The following is a 17,712-nucleotide window of genomic DNA, read 5'->3' as shown; positions in this document are numbered from 1 at the left end:
TTTTTGATAATGGGAACTACCTGCCCCGTTTTTAGGCAGTCCGGAAGGGTCCCTTGTATTAGTGAGGCATTTATTATCTCCGTCCAGATTGGAACTAGAGTGTGACTGATTTCTCTTACACATTTTGCGGGTAGCGGGTCTTGGTAGTGGTTGTTGGGTTTAAGTTTCGCTAGCGTTTTGGCGATCGTTTCTTGGTTGTATAGTTCAAATGTGTCCCAGCTTGCCTTGTTTTTTGTGAAAAAATCCATCGCTGGCGCATTCGTCTCCTTTTTTGAAGGGGGAAGGGTCGTGATGTTAGCCGCTGATTTTGTGAGCTCAGCTTCTAGCAATTTAGATTTGTCCGTGAAAAATGAGGAGAATTTCTCACAGCTTATAGGATTTTTTGGGTTCTCTTGGGCGGTTTTAGTTAGTTTGTTTGACTGTTGTTTTAGGATCTCGAAGAGTTTTCGGGGTCTATTTGTGGCATTGTCCAGTTCAGCCCTTATAAATTCTTTTTTGGCGTTGGTTATCTTTAAGTTATATTGTTTCCTCGTTTTTCTGAGGTCCTTCAATTCAGGGGAGGCGGGATGTTGTCTCCATTTCCTTTCAGCCATTCTCAGTATTCGCCTGTCCTCGTTCAGAGCCTCATTAAACCAAGGATTTTTGGGTTTTTCCGAGACTCTTTTCAGTTTTTGAGGCAAGGTGTCATTGACAATATTACCGATTGAGGTTATATAGTGGTCAGTCAGCTCATTCACACTCTGCAAGTTGTTAGGAGGCTTGAGGTCTTTCTCACATCTTTCAACCAACATTTCAATATTAGCTTCTTTAGTATCTCGTATCAATTTTTTGACCCTGTGCGGTTGCATGTTCCTGCCCTTTTTCATTGTAGGTATCATGAAAGTTATAGCGTGATGATCAGACCAGTCACATGGGTCTATAGCGGTAATTAGAATTTCTTTGTTTCTAGAAATTATCCAATCTAAAGTCGCTCCTTGTGAGTGAGTAGGCTGGGTGCATATTTGAGTGAGGTTTAGCTCATTGAGGAAGTCTTTGATCGATTTAACCATTTTGTCATTGCCATCGTCCCAGTGGAGGTTAAAGTCACCTAGGAATATGTTGTTGGCGTCTGGGTTAGAATTAGCAGTTATGATCTCCATGAGATGCTCTGTGAACTTTGCATTATCTCCAGGTGGGTGGTAGAACGCATGTAGGTTGTAGTTTTGATTATTTGGTGATCTTATATTAAGGCCAAGGTATTCACATGATTCTATAGGGTCTGATTGGAATTGGTTAACCTTTATCTCTGAGCGGTGAATGCACGCTATACCTCCTCCCACTTTCCTTGGTCTGTCTAACCTGATAATGTTATATTGTGGTGGTACTAGAAGATCCATGGTTGGGGAAGATGATTCATTGAGCCACGTTTCCGTGAAGATGGCCAGGTCAATTTCTTTGTTGATTATTAGAGCGGCTATGTCGGATGCATGTTTATTAGCCGATCGACAGTTAAGTAGTAGGCACTTCAATGTTTTCAGTGAGTTGAAGTTGTTTCCGTTTTCAGCTTCGGTTGAATTTATCTGGATGGGTTGTAGGTTGTGGAGGATTGCTTTCCTATCCTTTGATGAGGCCTTTCTATTAGGGTCAATAGGTACAACTTCGATACTCTCTTCCTTTTTCGAGGCCTGTTGTTCGTAAGATCGAAGTAGGGCATGAGCTTCTTCGTTTGGAATGGGGTTGGTCCTGTTCGGTCGGTTGGGTCGTAGTATTATATTCTGGATGTGTGTGATCTTGGAGTTCGTGTTTATCGTCATCTCCCAGATTTTCTCAATTGTCTGTGAGACTTTTATTGAGTCTTGTGCCATGTTGCTTATTAGTTTTCTAAGCTCTTTCATTTCTTTCTGTGTTCGGGGTAGCTTCTTAAGTGAGATAGATCTGGCAGTTTGCGTTCTGTATTTGGATCTCCTCCGTGATCGGTCTGTTCTCAGTGTCCCATAATTTATCGTTGTATCCTTAATTTGGTTGTGCTTCCTGATTCTATTAAGGGTGGCATAATTATTTTCTATATTGTTAAGTTTGGGGGGTGTTTTTGTGGGTGAGGATCCGTGGGCCTCTAGTCTCGTATTCGAAGGGTGTAGGGGAAGGTATATATTCTCTACTATGTTCCTTTCGTAATTCTTGTCATCGGGGGGCTCGCTCTGATAAGAGTTGTCCTCTGCCGTTGGAGTGGCCACGCGTGATGGTATCAGCGGTCCTTCTAGGACTGTCAAGTTCTTCTCTTCGTTTCCAATGATATTATCTACCGTTATCCTTTCATTACCATTCTCCGGTATTGTCATCACAATTCCGGGTAGATCTCCGGCGTAAGATGTTTGATTGTCAGTTGAATTGACATCTCTATTGACTGGGTAGTTGTTGTCAGATGTGGTCTCAGGAGGGGTCACGTTTTGTTGGTGACTTGGTCTCACTGTATTTTGCAGGCGGTTTGGTCCTACTATGGATTCCTTTAAGGCTTGGAACGTTATCTCAAATTTCTCAAGTTCTTTGTTAGTTCCTTGTATAAGCACTATTCCCGTTTTTATATAGTAACGCATACTTCTGTATTACCTCTTTGAGTTATTGAGGTCGTTATTTTCGTGCCATGTGGTATATTTTTTACCGTTTTTATGAACAGTCTTTTTGTAATGATATTACGCCATTTAGCTGTTTTGTCTGTGTGGAATATTAGGTCATTCATCATGATACCTTTAACTCTATCAAAGTATGGGTCCACGAACAATGTGTCCGGGTTTTTTCTCAGAGTTGCGTGTTTGAATTTTTTGGCTGCATTTTTTGATAGGGTGGAAGGATATTCTATATGTTTTGCATGCGATCCGGGCGACCCGTGGTATCTGCCCTCCATTTCCGCTTCTCCTTCACGTTGTGGGTCTCCAGCAGCCCTTTGCCTATTTAGGGTTGAGTAGTTCACTGTTGTGACTCACTCCAGACTGAATATTGACTATGGTTATTTCGTTGTGTCAGTATAATTAACTTTAGTGTTTTCAATATGGCAATGGTGATACTTTCATTTCCATTTCGTTATTTCAATATGACAATATAATTGGCTTTGGTTAACTTTAGTTTATTCAATGGGTCAGTGCTGATACTTCCCCTTCCAATACATTTCTTGAGCCTTGTATGTTGTAATTTCTGGTGACACTGCAGGTTACTTTCTCTGTGTTGTTTGGTGTTTCTTAGTCCTTTTTCAATTTCTAGTTTTATTGGTTGTTTACTTCCTTCTGCATGGGCAAGGTTCGATGTCTCAGTGTTCTTTAGTGTTTCTTTGTTCTTTTGTCCTTTTTCAGTTTCTAGTTCTCCGTTTGTTTACTTCCTTCAGTGTGGGCAGGGTTCGATGTCTCAAGCGGCCGCCATTTTAAGGTCAGGCGCGCCGCTTTGAATGCTCCCGCGTTGGTTTTCTTAGGCAAAGTTCTTTCCCTTTGTCCTCCCGTAGTGCCGCTCACCCGCTGGCTCTCTCCGCTTCCTCAACTCGTTCTTCCTCCGCTCCCGGCTCCCGCTCCTCTCCCGCATCTCAAGCCGCACCGGCAGTGCTCACTTGTCACCGCCCCTCACTGCCTCGCACCTCAGCCAGCCCCCGGTCCCGGACCTCCGATATCAGTGGCGCTCTGTCGTCGGCGCCAATGCCCCTCATCTCCCGACCACCTCCGGGGACATCGAGCAGCTAGGGCGCCCTGAACGTTGCCTCCCTCGTGACCACCGCTCCAGTGTGGGGGTCGGTCGGTGCCCCCCTGTCCACTTCCCCTCACGAGTCAATGGGCATGGAAGCGCCGCATTCGGTCCTCCAGGCCGTCGGTCCTCCGTCAAGGCAGTCTGGTCGGTCGTCCAGGCAGTCGAGTCGCAGCCCTGGTGGTCCGGTCCAGCAGGGGTCAATCGTGGTGGACACTCGTCTCTCCCCACCCGTCAACCCGAGGTATGTTGACGCTTATTACTTATTCCTTGTGTTGTGGGGGCGTTGGGAGGGGGCAAGGATGACTTTTTGGTTGGGTTTAGAAGGATTTAAACTAGAAATAGTTATCCTTGACCCAGGAGCTCTCACCGGAGCTCCTATGTAGCAGCCATCTTGCTTGCTTATTATTATATATATATATTCACTGAACCATAGGTTTCAGGTCTTATATAGTTAAGAATTAGCTTTTAAAAAAACATTGAAATTGCTATTATATAGTTAGTTGTACTAACTATATTTCGCGCACCTGCAATCCACGGCTGATGATGTCACATATTACATCATTTATGACATGGTCAGTGACATCACTGATGACATCTCAAATGACATCAATGATGACATCACTGATGACATCATCCAGTGAATGTGGTTTGCTTCGTTATTTAAATATGCATTATATATATATAGCAATTTGCATTGAAGTATGAGTGGATATATAAAAATAAATATTTGGATGGAGGACTTTAACAATTTATAGTGTCTCACTAAATATAGTGGATAGTGACTAAACTGTGTGAATATCTGTATCACTTTGTCAGTTGTTGTGTGAACTAGTTCTCCAGTTGGTTACTAGCTATGTGAAAGTCTGTATTAGTTATTGATTAGTTAACTGAGTATTTGTATGGGAGAGTGAATGTGTGTGTGGTTCGGTGGAGGGTGTGTGACTGCCCAAAGATGTGTGAATATTTGATTCAGTAGATAAACTAGAAAAATAAAAGGCAGTGCATGTGTCAATTGTTGTATATAAATAAGTATACATAAGACTCAATGATTGTGTGTGTGACTGTATGGATAACTGTATACTTGTAATAATGATTTTATTCTACACTACATTTGACTTACTATCTAAATAAATAGATGAAGTGGTGTTTGTATAAGTGTGTAGCTAAGTAAGTATGTAAGTATGATCCATTGTTTGCATAAGTGAGTAGGATAACTTCATATGTGAATAGGTTGTGTTTTGGTGTGTAATGTCGATATAGGTGTATAAGTATTTTTGATAGTGTTCTGTTGATCATTGACAGCATGTATGAGTGAATCTACAGGTAATTGATTAGATGTGTATATATGTCTAGGAATCAATGAGTGGGTTTTTAGATACTTGTATTGCTGTGTCAATGGATTCAAATATGATACTCTGTATTTTACAAAGAGTGATGAAAGATTTTACTAGTGTATGAAAAGGTGTATGTGATTGTCACGTGGATGATGTCATCAGTGATGTCATAATTGATGTCATTTGAGATGTCATCAGTGATGTCACTGACCATGTCATGAATGATGTAATATGTGACATCATCTGTAATATATAACAAAGGGACCCCCTGATACTGCTAGATAGTTCCTAGGTCAGGGCACAAATATTATACAAATAACTTTATCCTAGGCAACTATTAGGTCCTGAGACAATAGCAGGTACTGTGAAACATCAATTATTGTAGCCAAGAAGTAAATCAACTAATGTAGTGCACATAATAATATCAACAATAAGAAAAAATATTATTCATGATCAGTTTATTGAAAGTACAAAAATTCTTAATCAAATCATTGACATAATTAAAAAATCACACAATTAATACATCATGGATGCACAGTTTTACAAATGACAACAATTTAAATTTATACATATATATTAAAAAACAAATTAAAAACCAAACAAGTGGAGTATTTGATTTGTCTCGGTGACATCATCAGCTGTGGATTGAGGGTGCACGAAATATAGTTAGTACAACTGACTACATAGGAGCAATTTCAATGGTTTTTTAAATGCTAATTCCTATATATATAAGGCCTGAAACCTATGGTTTTTTCAGTGAATTTCAAAGGTTTTTTAAATGCTAACTCCTAACTATATATGACCTGAAACCTATGGTTTTTTAAGTGAATTTGCAAGATTTTTTAAATGCTAATTCCTAACTATATATGACCTGAAACCTATGGTTTTTTAAGTGAATTTGCAAGGTTTTTTACATGCTAATTCTGTTAGTGGATAATGTTTAAATATGTTAATATCCTTCTGGGACCACTTTTTAAATGCTTATTCCTAACTATGTCAGGCGTGAAACCTATAGTTTTTTTTCAATAAATTTCAAAGGTTTTCAAAATGCTAATTCTATTAGCGGATAACGTTTAAATATGTAAATATCCTTCTGGGACCATGAACACAAAATCCTGCGCACTCAGAAAGAGTCTCAACAGCAATGAGACAGTAAATAGGATTGCACAAAAGAGAATTTTTTTTTGTCCAACGTCGTTTTCATGGAGGTTCATGTATCTCTCCTTCTGGGACCACCTGAGCAGCTCTAGGTGGTCAGGGTGTTTCTACCCTGCCCCCTTTTTGCCTTCTAGACGTTTGTTTTTCTGCTTCTTTTGTGCTTCGGTCTACCTAGCACAAGATGAATGCCAACACTTCCTGGTTAGAAGTGTTGACAGCCAATGAGCATGCTACTTTCCTGTGAAATATGCAAAAACAACAGGTGATGGACCGAATGTGGATCAATGTCACACACTCACCCCAGTCCAAAGATCTGGGCCCAAATCCATCGTTTTTTTGCACTCCACACCACCCTGGGTTAGACAATGGCGATATGCAAATCAGCTCTGACCCTGTGCCCCATGGGAACAGTCCAGTCCGAACTACAAAAGCCATGTCCTTCCCAGAACGGAATCAAGCATCCGAGGACCGGACCGGTTTCGAGGTAACACCTCTCATCAGCCCGGCTAGCTTGACTCCAGTGGTGTGGAGTGCCTGGGACCCACGTCTGGGCATCCCCAGCGCACTTAGGGCGGAATATGCAAAAACAACAGGTGATGGACCGAATGTGGATCAATGTCACACACTCACCCCAGTCCAAAGATCTGGGCCCAAATCCATCGTTTCTTTGCACTCCACACCACCCTGGGTTAGAAACCGGTCCGGTCCTCGGATGCTTGATTCCGTTCTGGGAAGGACATGGCTTTTGTAGTTCGGACTGGACTGTTCCCATGGGGCAATAGGGTCAGAGCTGATTTGCATATCGCCATTGTCTAACCCAGGGTGGTGTGGAGTGCAAAAAACCGATGGATTTGGGCCCAGATCTTTTGACTGGGGGAATGTGTGACATTGATCCACATTCGGTCCATCACTTGTTGTTTTTGCAATTGCCGCCCTAAGTGCGCTGGGGATGCCCAGACGTGGGTCCCAGGCACTCCACACCACTTGGAGTCAAGCTAGCCGGGCTGATGAGAGGTGTTACCTCGAAACCGGTCCGGTCCTCGGATGCTTGATTCCGTTCTGGGAAGGACATGGCTTTTGTAGTTCGGACTGGACTGTTCCCATGGGGCAACAGGGTCAGAGCTGATTTGCATATCGCCATTGTCTAACCCAGGGTGGTGTGGAGTGCAAAAAAACGATGTATTTGGGCCCAGATCTTTTGACTGGGGGAATGTGTGACATTGATCCACATTCGGTCCATCACTTGTTGTTTTTGCAATTGCCGCCCTAAGTGCGCTGGGGATACCCAGACGTGGGTCCCAGGCACTCCACACCACTTGGAGTCAAGCTAGCCGGGCTGATGAGAGGTGTTACCTCAAAACCGGTCCGGTCCTCGGATGCTTGATTCCGTTCTGGGAAGGACATGGCTTTTGTAGTTTGGACTGGACTGTTCCCATGGGGCAACAGGGTCAGAGCTGATTTGCATATCGCCATTGTCTAACCCAGGGTGGTGTGGAGTGCAAAAAAACGATGGATTTGGGCCCAGATCTTTTGACTGGGGGAATGTGTGACATTGATCCACATTCGGTCCATCACTTGTTGTTTTTGCAATTGCCGCCCTAAGTGCGCTGGGGATGCCCAGACGTGGGTCCCAGGCACTCCACACCACTTGGAGTCAAGCTAGCCGGGCTGATGAGAGGTGTTACCTCGAAACCGGTCCGGTCCTCGGATGCTTGATTCCGTTCTGGGAAGGACATGGCTTTTGTAGTTCGGACTGGACTGTTCCCATGGGGCAACAGGGTCAGAGCTGATTTGCATATCGCCATTGTCTAACCCAGGGTGGTGTGGAGTGCAAAAAAACGATGGATTTGGCCCCAGATCTTTTGACTGGGGGAATGTGTGACATTGATCCACATTCGGTCCATCACTTGTTGTTTTTGCAATTGCCGCCCTAAGTGCGCTGGGGATGCCCAGACGTGGGTCCCAGGCACTCCACACCACTTGGAGTCAAGCTAGCCGGGCTGATGAGAGGTGTTACCTCGAAACCGGTCCGGTCCTCGGATGCTTGATTCCGTTCTGGGAAGGACATGGCTTTTGTAGTTCGGACTGGACTGTTCCCATGGGGCAACAGGGTCAGAGCTGATTTGCATATCGCCATTGTCTAACCCAGGGTGGTGTGGAGTGCAAAAAAACGATGGATTTGGGCCCAGATCTTTTGACTGGGGGAATGTGTGACATTGATCCACATTCGGTCCATCACTTGTTGTTTTTGCAATTGCCGCCCTAAGTGTGCTGGGGATGCCCAGACGTGGGTCCCAGGCACTCCACACCACTTGGAGTCAAGCTAGCCGGGCTGATGAGAGGTGTTACCTCGAAACCGGTCCAGTCCTCGGATGCTTGATTCCGTTCTGGGAAGGACATGGCTTTTGTAGTTCGGACTGGACTGTTCCCATGGGGCAACAGGGTCAGAGCTGATTTGCATATCGCCATTGTCTAACCCAGGGTGGTGTGGAGTGCAAAAAAACGATGGATTTGGGCCCAGATCTTTTGACTGGGGGAATGTGTGACATTGATCCACATTCGGTCCATCACTTGTTGTTTTTGCAATTGCCGCCCTAAGTGCGCTGGGGATGCCCAGACGTGGGTCCCAGGCACTCCACACCACTTGGAGTCAAGCTAGCCGGGCTGATGAGAGGTGTTACCTCGAAACCGGTCCGGTCCTCGGATGCTTGATTCCGTTCTGGGAAGGACATGGCTTTTGTAGTTCGGACTGGACTGTTCCCATGGGGCAACAGGGTCAGAGCTGATTTGCATATCGCCATTGTCTAACCCAGGGTGGTGTGGAGTGCAAAAAAACGATGGATTTGGGCCCAGATCTTTTGACTGGGGGAATGTGTGACATTGATCCACATTCGGTCCATCACTTGTTGTTTTTGCAATTGCAGCCCTAAGTGCGCTGGGGATGCCCAGACGTGGGTCCCAGGCACTCCACACCACTTGGAGTCAAGCTAGCCGGGCTGATGAGAGGTGTTACCTCGAAACCGGTCCGGTCCTCGGATGCTTGATTCCGTTCTGGGAAGGACATGGCTTTTGTAGTTCGGACTGGACTGTTCCCATGGGGCAACAGGGTCAGAGCTGATTTGCATATCGCCATTGTCTAACCCAGGGTGGTGTGGAGTGCAAAAAAACGATGGATTTGGGCCCAGATCTTTTGACTGGGGGAATGTGTGACATTGATCCACATTCGGTCCATCACTTGTTGTTTTTGCAATTGCCGCCCTAAGTGCGCTGGGGATGCCCAGACGTGGGTCCCAGGCACTCCACACCACTTGGAGTCAAGCTAGCCGGGCTGATGAGAGGTGTTACCTCGAAACCGGTCCGGTCCTCTGATGCTTGATTCCGTTCTGGGAAGGACATGGCTTTTGTAGTTCGGACTGGACTGTTCCCATGGGGCAACAGGGTCAGAGCTGATTTGCATATCGCCATTGTCTAACCCAGGGTGGTGTGGAGTGCAAAAAAACGATGGATTTGTGCCCAGATCTTTTGACTGGGGGAATGTGTGACATTGATCCACATTCGGTCCATCACTTGTTGTTTTTGCAATTGCCGCCCTAAGTGCGCTGGGGATGCCCAGACGTGGGTCCCAGGCACTCCACACCACTTGGAGTCAAGCTAGCCGGGCTGATGAGAGGTGTTACCTCGAAACCGGTCCGGTCCTCGGATGCTTGATTCCGTTCTGGGAAGGACATGGCTTTTGTAGTTCAGACTGGACTGTTCCCATGGGGCAACAGGGTCAGAGCTGATTTGCATATCGCCATTGTCTAACCCAGGGTGGTGTGGAGTGCAAAAAAACGATGGATTTGGGCCCAGATCTTTTGACTGGGGGAATGTGTGACATTGATCCACATTCGGTCCATCACTTGTTGTTTTTGCAATTGCCGCCCTAAGTGCGCTGGGGATGCCCAGACGTGGGTCCCAGGCACTCCACACCACTTGGAGTCAAGCTAGCCGGGCTGATGAGAGGTGTTACCTCGAAACCGGTCCGGTCCTCGGATGCTTGATTCCGTTCTGGGAAGGACATGGCTTTTGTAGTTCGGACTGGACTGTTCCCATGGGGCAACAGGGTCAGAGCTGATTTGCATATCGCCATTGTCTAACCCAGGGTGGTGTGGAGTGCAAAAAAAACGATGGATTTGGGCCCAGATCTTTTGACTGGGGGAATGTGTGACATTGATCCACATTCGGTCCATCACTTGTTGTTTTTGCAATTGCCGCCCTAAGTGCGCTGGGGATGCCCAGACGTGGGTCCCAGGCACTCCACACCACTTGGAGTCAAGCTAGCCGGGCTGATGAGAGGTGTTACCTCGAAACCGGTCCGGTCCTCGGATGCTTGATTCCGTTCTGGGAAGGACATGGCTTTTGTAGTTCGGACTGGACTGTTCCCATGGGGCAACAGGGTCAGAGCTGATTTGCATATCGCCATTGTCTAACCCAGGGTGGTGTGGAGTGCAAAAAAACGATGGATTTGGGCCCAGATCTTTTGACTGGGGGAATGTGTGACATTGATCCACATTCGGTCCATCACTTGTTGTTTTTGCGCTTTCCTGTGAAAGGCATGCTGATTGGCTACCACTGTCTTTCAACACTCCAAACCAGGAAGTGTTGGCAGCCATCTTGTGCCTCGGTAGAACCAAGGCACAAGAAAGCAGTGAAACAAAGGTGCAAAACTTGCAAAGGGGGCAGGGTAGAAGCACCGTGCCCCCCTAGGCCTGCCCAAGGGGTCCCACAAGGACCCCCCAGGCCCAAATTCTTTTTTTTTTTTTTATTGTTTTTTTTTTTAAATCGTGGGGATTTTTTGGGCCTGGGGGGTCCTTGAGCAGGCCTAGGGGTCAGGGTCCTTCTACCCTGCCCCCTTTTTGAGTTCTACACGTTTGTTTTTCTGCTTTCCTGTGCCTCAGTCTACCGAGGCACAAGATGGCTGCCAACAATTTCTGTTTTGGAGTGTTGACAGACATTGGCAGCCAATCAGCATGGAGCTCGCGCACGCTAAGGTCCGCACACGTGCAAGGACAGTGCAAGAACGGTGCACGCCCGTGCGCGCACCGTGTCCTGCTTATAGATATATCATTTGAAAAAAGTTGATTTTCTCAACAATTACTGAAGGGATTTTCACCAAATATACAAAAGGCACTTCTGCATACCAGGCTTTACCATTTTGCCAAGTTTGTAGTAATTCCATGTAGCCGTTCGGGCTGTAGCTGTGTCTAAAGGTCCAATGGAAAATTGCATTGGACCCAATTTCACATTCAATTTTCTCAAAAACTACTGGAGGGAGGGGCGTGGCTAAGATGGCGGGCTAGGCGGACGTGGTTTGCCTCGGCTCCCCGGCCCGAATTCCAAGATCGCCCTTTGCCTAAAAGCAGTGACCCCCATCTCGGGCGATATCTGGCCGGCTGTACAGAGAGGCGACCGCGGCCGGCGTGAGAGACCCCCGGCTGGCGGGGAAACTCGATCGAAGGAGGGGCGGCTACGGCTCGGGGCGAGCGGCGGCCGCCATTATCGGAGGCCCCAGAAGCAAAGCGTGCTGACGCCGGCGGAAGGCAGCCCCGGGACCAGTGGAAGCAGCGAAGAGTGTGTGGAGCGGCTGGCCCGGTGGGACCGGAGGTGAGGAGAGACACTCGGAGCAGCGGCCCGCGGCGGTTGTTGACTCCCGGCGGGCGGGCCGCTTCCTGCAGGTCCCTGGCACCGGGCCTAGTCGGCCCTGCAGCAGCTTGGATTGGCGGGGCGCCAGGATACGGAAGAGAGGTGAGGCCGGCCGGCCCCTCGGGGAGGCGGCCGGGGAGGAGCGGACAGTTGAGGGGACCAGGCGGCGACACTGAGCACCGGCGGCGGCCGAGAGAGGTGATCGGCGGGCCGGTTACCCTGGCCGGCAAGGACACTAACTGAAGCCCCGGCTTCGGGCCTAGTCGACCTGGTGGGGCGGCGAGGCAGAGGAGACCCAGCGTGACGCGGCAAGGCGGACCCTGGACAGGAGAGAGTGACTCCCCACAGCACACCGGGCCCTACCACGAGGCCTGACCTTCGCCTGCACGGGAGGTGAGACTGCGCGCTCCCGGAGGGGGACACAGGGAACAGTCGGTGGCGGCAGGCCTGATAGCTGGCCCGGGGGCAGGACAGGAGCCTCGCGGCTAGTGTGGGGACTGCCCGTTGCTCAGGGGGCCCAAACGACCATGGCAAGATACAGCACGGAGCGCCAGGGGCATCGACTGGGGCCTGCGTGCCTGGCTTAGTGGGAGCATAGCAAAGCGGTGTGTTGGGATTGGACCTAAGGGAGCCAGCAGGGTGGATTGACCCCCCGAAGGTGCTGCTGAAGGGGGACCCCCAGCCCGCCCTCACTGCGACCCAGGGAGTGCTGGAATATTAGTGGGCCCTAACCGGAGCGGGGGCCGGGATCTTCTCCTCGGGGGACAGGGAGCTCGAGTCCCCGGCGGGAGGAGCGGTGATCGCTTGTCGGGACTGGCCGGGACGTGGCACACTCACTCGCAAACGGAGGGAGTGCATCAGACGGACGACGCTCAGTGTGGAGGTGCAGGCCGGGTGAGGCAGTAGGCGGCTGCGACGGGTGTGGGCTGTCCAGGTGGCTGCCTGGTGATCGGAGTGGGCCTCCCCTGAGCCGGTGTGTGATGCGGACTGGGCCCTGGTGGCGGCATGGCCAACGCGAGTCGCAGGACCAATCGTACAATCCCAGACATGCTCCACAAGCCGACCACTAAAGGGGGAAAGACTCAGACGCCCCCCTCCACTCCGGCTGATACGGGGTCGCAACCTCTGGAAGAGCATGACACCCCCATCCCCCGCACTTTTCTGGAGTCTCTCTTCAACACTCTCAGGGAGGACTTCCAGGCTCTTAAACAGGACATCGCAGGCGAGCAGCGAGAACTGCGGCGGGATTTAGATGGACCGGGGGAAAGAGTGGCAGCGGTGGAGGAGACCAGCCACTCACGCAGCGAGGAGCTCGCACACCTGCAGCAAGAGGTCCTCCGCCTCCAAGAACAGCAAGTCGGCTTACAGGCACACGCGGAGGATTTAGAAAACCGCTCCCGGAGGAATAATATAAGGGTCAGGAATGTCCCACAGAATGCTGAGGGGAATAGCGTCACTGGATATCTGCAGGACCTCTTCCGGGAAGATCTCGGAGAAGCGGTGGACTTCCCTATTCGCATTGACCGGGCCCACAGGGTGGGCCTGCCAAGACGAGCCCCGGCCCCTCCGCCTGACATCGTGGGTCACGGTTGAGACCAGACCCCGCGACTATTGCCCAGGAACAAGCAGCGGCGGTCCAGGAAGTGGTGAGGGACACCGCCATCCCGCCTTGAGCAGTAAGCTGGGGGTTATGCATCACACGTTGCCTCGGGGGGCCAGGGTGGCGCCGCCACTGCCACGTCCCTGCGGAGACATTCTACGGACTGGTATGATCACCGGGACCGGGACAATAGTTGCTTTTCATTGGTTTCAAGTTTGGATTCTGTTGGGGGGGGTGGGGGGGATGGAGGGGGGGTTCCCGGCGGGTTGGGCGGACTGGGACATGACAGTTGGGGTTAGGGCGGGTTTGAATTTTGGAGGGTTGGGAGGGGTGGAGGATGGGGGGTACCTTCTTGTCCGTCGAATCTGAAGGCTTCCTAGCGCCTTTACCTCTTGAGCTTCGGATGCACACTGCACGAGCAATAGCACGCTCTCCACACTTAGTGGTATGCCTCCACTGACTATTCTTTCCCTGAATGTCAGGGGTCTTAATATCCCCAACAAGCGAAGGGCAATCCTCTCTCTATTAGAGCACTCAAAGGCGGACATCTGCCTTCTTCAGGAGACACACTTGCTATCCAAGGACCATCACAGACTTAGATCCCGCGCCTTCCCGGTCCAACACTTCTCCTCCGTGTCCAAGAAAGTAGCTGGGGTGGCCATACTGGTTGCACGATCCTTCAAGGGGCGAGTGCTGCAGAGGGAGGCAGAGGTTAAAGGCAGGCTGCTACTCCTTAGCTTTCAGGTGGCGGGCCAGACACTACTCATAGGGTCCATATATGCCCCTAATGAAGGGCAGGAAAGATTTCTACACTCTGCGCTTGACACCGCCACAGCCAACACACATCAACACCTGCCACTGGGGGGAGACCTGAATCTAGTATTTCACAATATCACCGATCGCTCCAACCAGAGGGTGGGACAGGTAGGGGCGTTATCAGCAGAGGGCCATGCGCACCTTGCGGATCTGGGGCTTACAGATCTGTGGAGACACTTGCACCCCATGACACGGCATACACACACTACTCAGCGGCCCATAAGTCCTACGCGCGGCTAGACTACCTGCTTTGCTCTGCGCAACTGGCGTCCCGCGTGCGCGCGGTAGAGATACATCCAGCCTCACTATCCGACCATTCGCCGATATCGGCGTCCTTCTTGGTCCCCGACACACCCACCCCGCAGCGCCACTGGTGCCTACGTGACGGTCTGCTGCGGAGCCCTACCACAGTGGGGAAGATCAAAGCAGCAATTAGTCAATTCCTTGCGCATAATGCCAATGGTGATACCTCCAAAGCTACACAGTGGGCTACATTAAAAGCAGTCCTTAGGGGTGAGTTTATTTCTCTGGCGGTGGCCAACAATAGGGAGCGCGCACAGAAAAGGGCTGAGCTCACACAGCGCGTAAGGGAACTCGAGCAGCTACACCAGCGCACCGGGGCAGCTAGGGTGTGGCGCCAGCTGTGCGTAGAACGGAAGATGCTTGCGGCGCTCGACCAAGATGTCGAGGAATTCGCGGCTATACGGCTGAAGCATGCCTACTATCCCGGAGGGGATCGGTGCGGGAGGCTGTTGGCATGTAAGCTGCGAGAACAACGGCAGCAGAGGCATGTCCACGCCATCCGGAACGCCCAGGGTGAGTTGCTAACCGAGGACGCTGCCATTGCAGCGTCGTTTGGGTCCTTCTACACTGAACTGTACGACGCAGACGGGCTGGGTGCGGAAGATAGCGATGAGTACTTAGACGGGGCACGTCTCCCGTCATTGACTGAAGCACAGTCCCAGTTCCTCGACAGACCCATTGGTCTGGAGGAAGTCATCTCCGCGATTTCCCGTCTCAAACTGGGGAAATACCCGGGTCCCGATGGCTTCACGGCGGCCTTTTACAGACTTTCTGCTAACAGGTGGCCCCCCTGCTGAGGGACCTCTTCAACACCTTTGATCAGGCAGGGGCTATCCACCCAGATCTTCTGGAGGCGGCGATATCGGTGATTCATAAGGCAGGTAAAGACCCCACTCAGTGCGGATCCTATAGACCGATTTCGCTACTGAATGTCGACCTAAAGCTTTACACAGGTATTCTCGCGAGCCGTCTGGCGCCATACATGCAGCAACTTGTCGAACCTGACCAAGTGGGCTTTATCCCTCAGCGGCAGACGAGTGACAACACCAGACGCATCCTCCACCTTATTGAGGCGGGCTCCCGCACGAAGCCGGAATGCATGCTCCTGGTGATAGATGCGGAAAAAGCATTCGACAGGGTGCACTGGCCCTACCTTGAACAGGCGCTCCGGAGATTCGGCTTCGGAGAGACTACCCGGTATAGGATATTTAATTGCTACCATCAGCCCACCGCGACGGTACGGGTTAACGGCCACACCACCCCGCGCTTCCCGATAGGTAGAGGGACCAGGCAGGAGTGCCCGCTCTCCCCTCTCCTGGTTGGCTTTATATGGAGCCGCTGGCGCAGAGAGTTAGACATAACCAGCGCATCAAGGACATTCCCTTCGGGGGAGATACGCACTTGTATGCGGATGATGTTCTGCTCTCCCTGATGGACCCTATGCAGTCGCTGCGAGCGCTTTTTGTGGAATTACACTCCTTTGCGCAGGCCTCGGGCTTTAAAATCAACGTTGGGAAATCGGTGGCCCTGAACGTGTCCCTGCCCCCTGACGTATTCACAGATGCCGAGGCCGAGTTCGCTCTGCAGTGGTCTGCCTCCACAGTCCCCTACTTAGGGGTTCTACTGGCGCCGACGGTGCAGGGAACAACGGAGGCCAATTACACCAGGTTGAGCGCACAAATTACTGGAATGTTGAAGGAAATGGAACCGCCTCACGCTTTCCTGGCTTGGACGCATTGCAGCGGTCAAGATGACCCTCCTGCAACACATTTTATACATCTTCCAGACCCTGCCCCCACGCCCCCCAACGGGCTGGCTCCAGAAGACCAAGCGGACCTGACACGCTTTATCTGGAACGGACATCGCCCCCGCTTCAAGCTGCGGATAGCAACTCTCCCACCTGCACATGGTGGTGTGGGTATACCGGATCTCACACTGTACTTTCAGGCGGCTCAGATGCGCGCTCTGGTCGAGTGGTACCAGCTGGAATCCAGCAAACACTGGCTCTTTCAGGACCAAGCGGTGTCTGGCCGACCACTCCAGGGTGTACCCTTTCTGCCGCGATGCCATAGGCCCCCCAACCTCTATGCCTCCTACATCACGAGCACGGTGATGAGGGTCTGGGATCAAGTGGCGGTCCGGAGTAAACTCACTTCGTTTCCGTCTCCGCTGACGCCCATATTCGGGAACCCCGACTTCACCCCGGGCCTTGACACACAGCGCTATAAAGCATGGAGGTCTACTCCCTGTAAAGAGGTGGGACATATGTTCAATTTGGAGGGCATCCTCTCTTTTCAAAAAGTGAAAGAGGACTACAGGATACAGGAGGCAGACAGGCTCCAGAATTTACAGGTGCGGCACTGGGTTCTTTAGCCTTCAATTCGGCCAGGGGCGTAGCGATTCCTTTCCCCCTACGAGAAATGGCTCCTCACGCGCAAGTCAGAGAAAAAGCTGCTTTCCGACCTGTACCAACACTTGCTCCTCCCTCATATTTACACATACCATCCGGGGAAAGCCAGGTGGGAGGAGGACCTAGGGAGGCAACTGCAGCGGAAGGAGTGGGAGGGGATTTACCACAGGGCCGGGCACTCGGCCTATCATACTGGCCTCACCGAAACCCTGACTAAAGTGGCCATGTACTGGTACCATACACCGGCGCGTCTCCACCACTGGGACCCCAAGAACAGCGATCGGTGTTGGAGGGGTTGTGGGGAGCGGGGCACACTCGTACACCTACTCTGGGACTGCGCGAAGCTGAAGCAGTACTGGGACACCATTTTAGATCTGGTGGATGCTCACCTGGACACCCAGCTCCCAAGGTTCCCGGCCTATGTCCTCCTTGGTCTGCCGAACGCACTAATGTACCCCTTGAAATCTATGCGGGGGAGGTTGATAGCCATAGCGCTGGGCGCCGCAGTACAGAACATTGTAGCACGATGGAGAGATCCCCAACCCCCTATCCATCTGGGTTGGCTACACAGACTTTGGACAGTTTTGGGGATGGAGAAGTTGTCCCTGACAGCGGCTGGACGGGGCGAGGAGTTCGCAGAGATGTGGAGGCCATTCTTGTTGTTACTCACCGGGGAATTCAGGGAGCTGAGCTGTCCCCGATAC

This window comes from Lissotriton vulgaris, chromosome 6 (genome assembly GCF_964263255.1).
Source record: "Lissotriton vulgaris chromosome 6, aLisVul1.2, whole genome shotgun sequence".
In the NCBI taxonomy this organism is placed as follows: domain Eukaryota; kingdom Metazoa; phylum Chordata; class Amphibia; order Caudata; family Salamandridae; genus Lissotriton; species Lissotriton vulgaris.
This window is presented reverse-complemented; position numbering follows the sequence as displayed.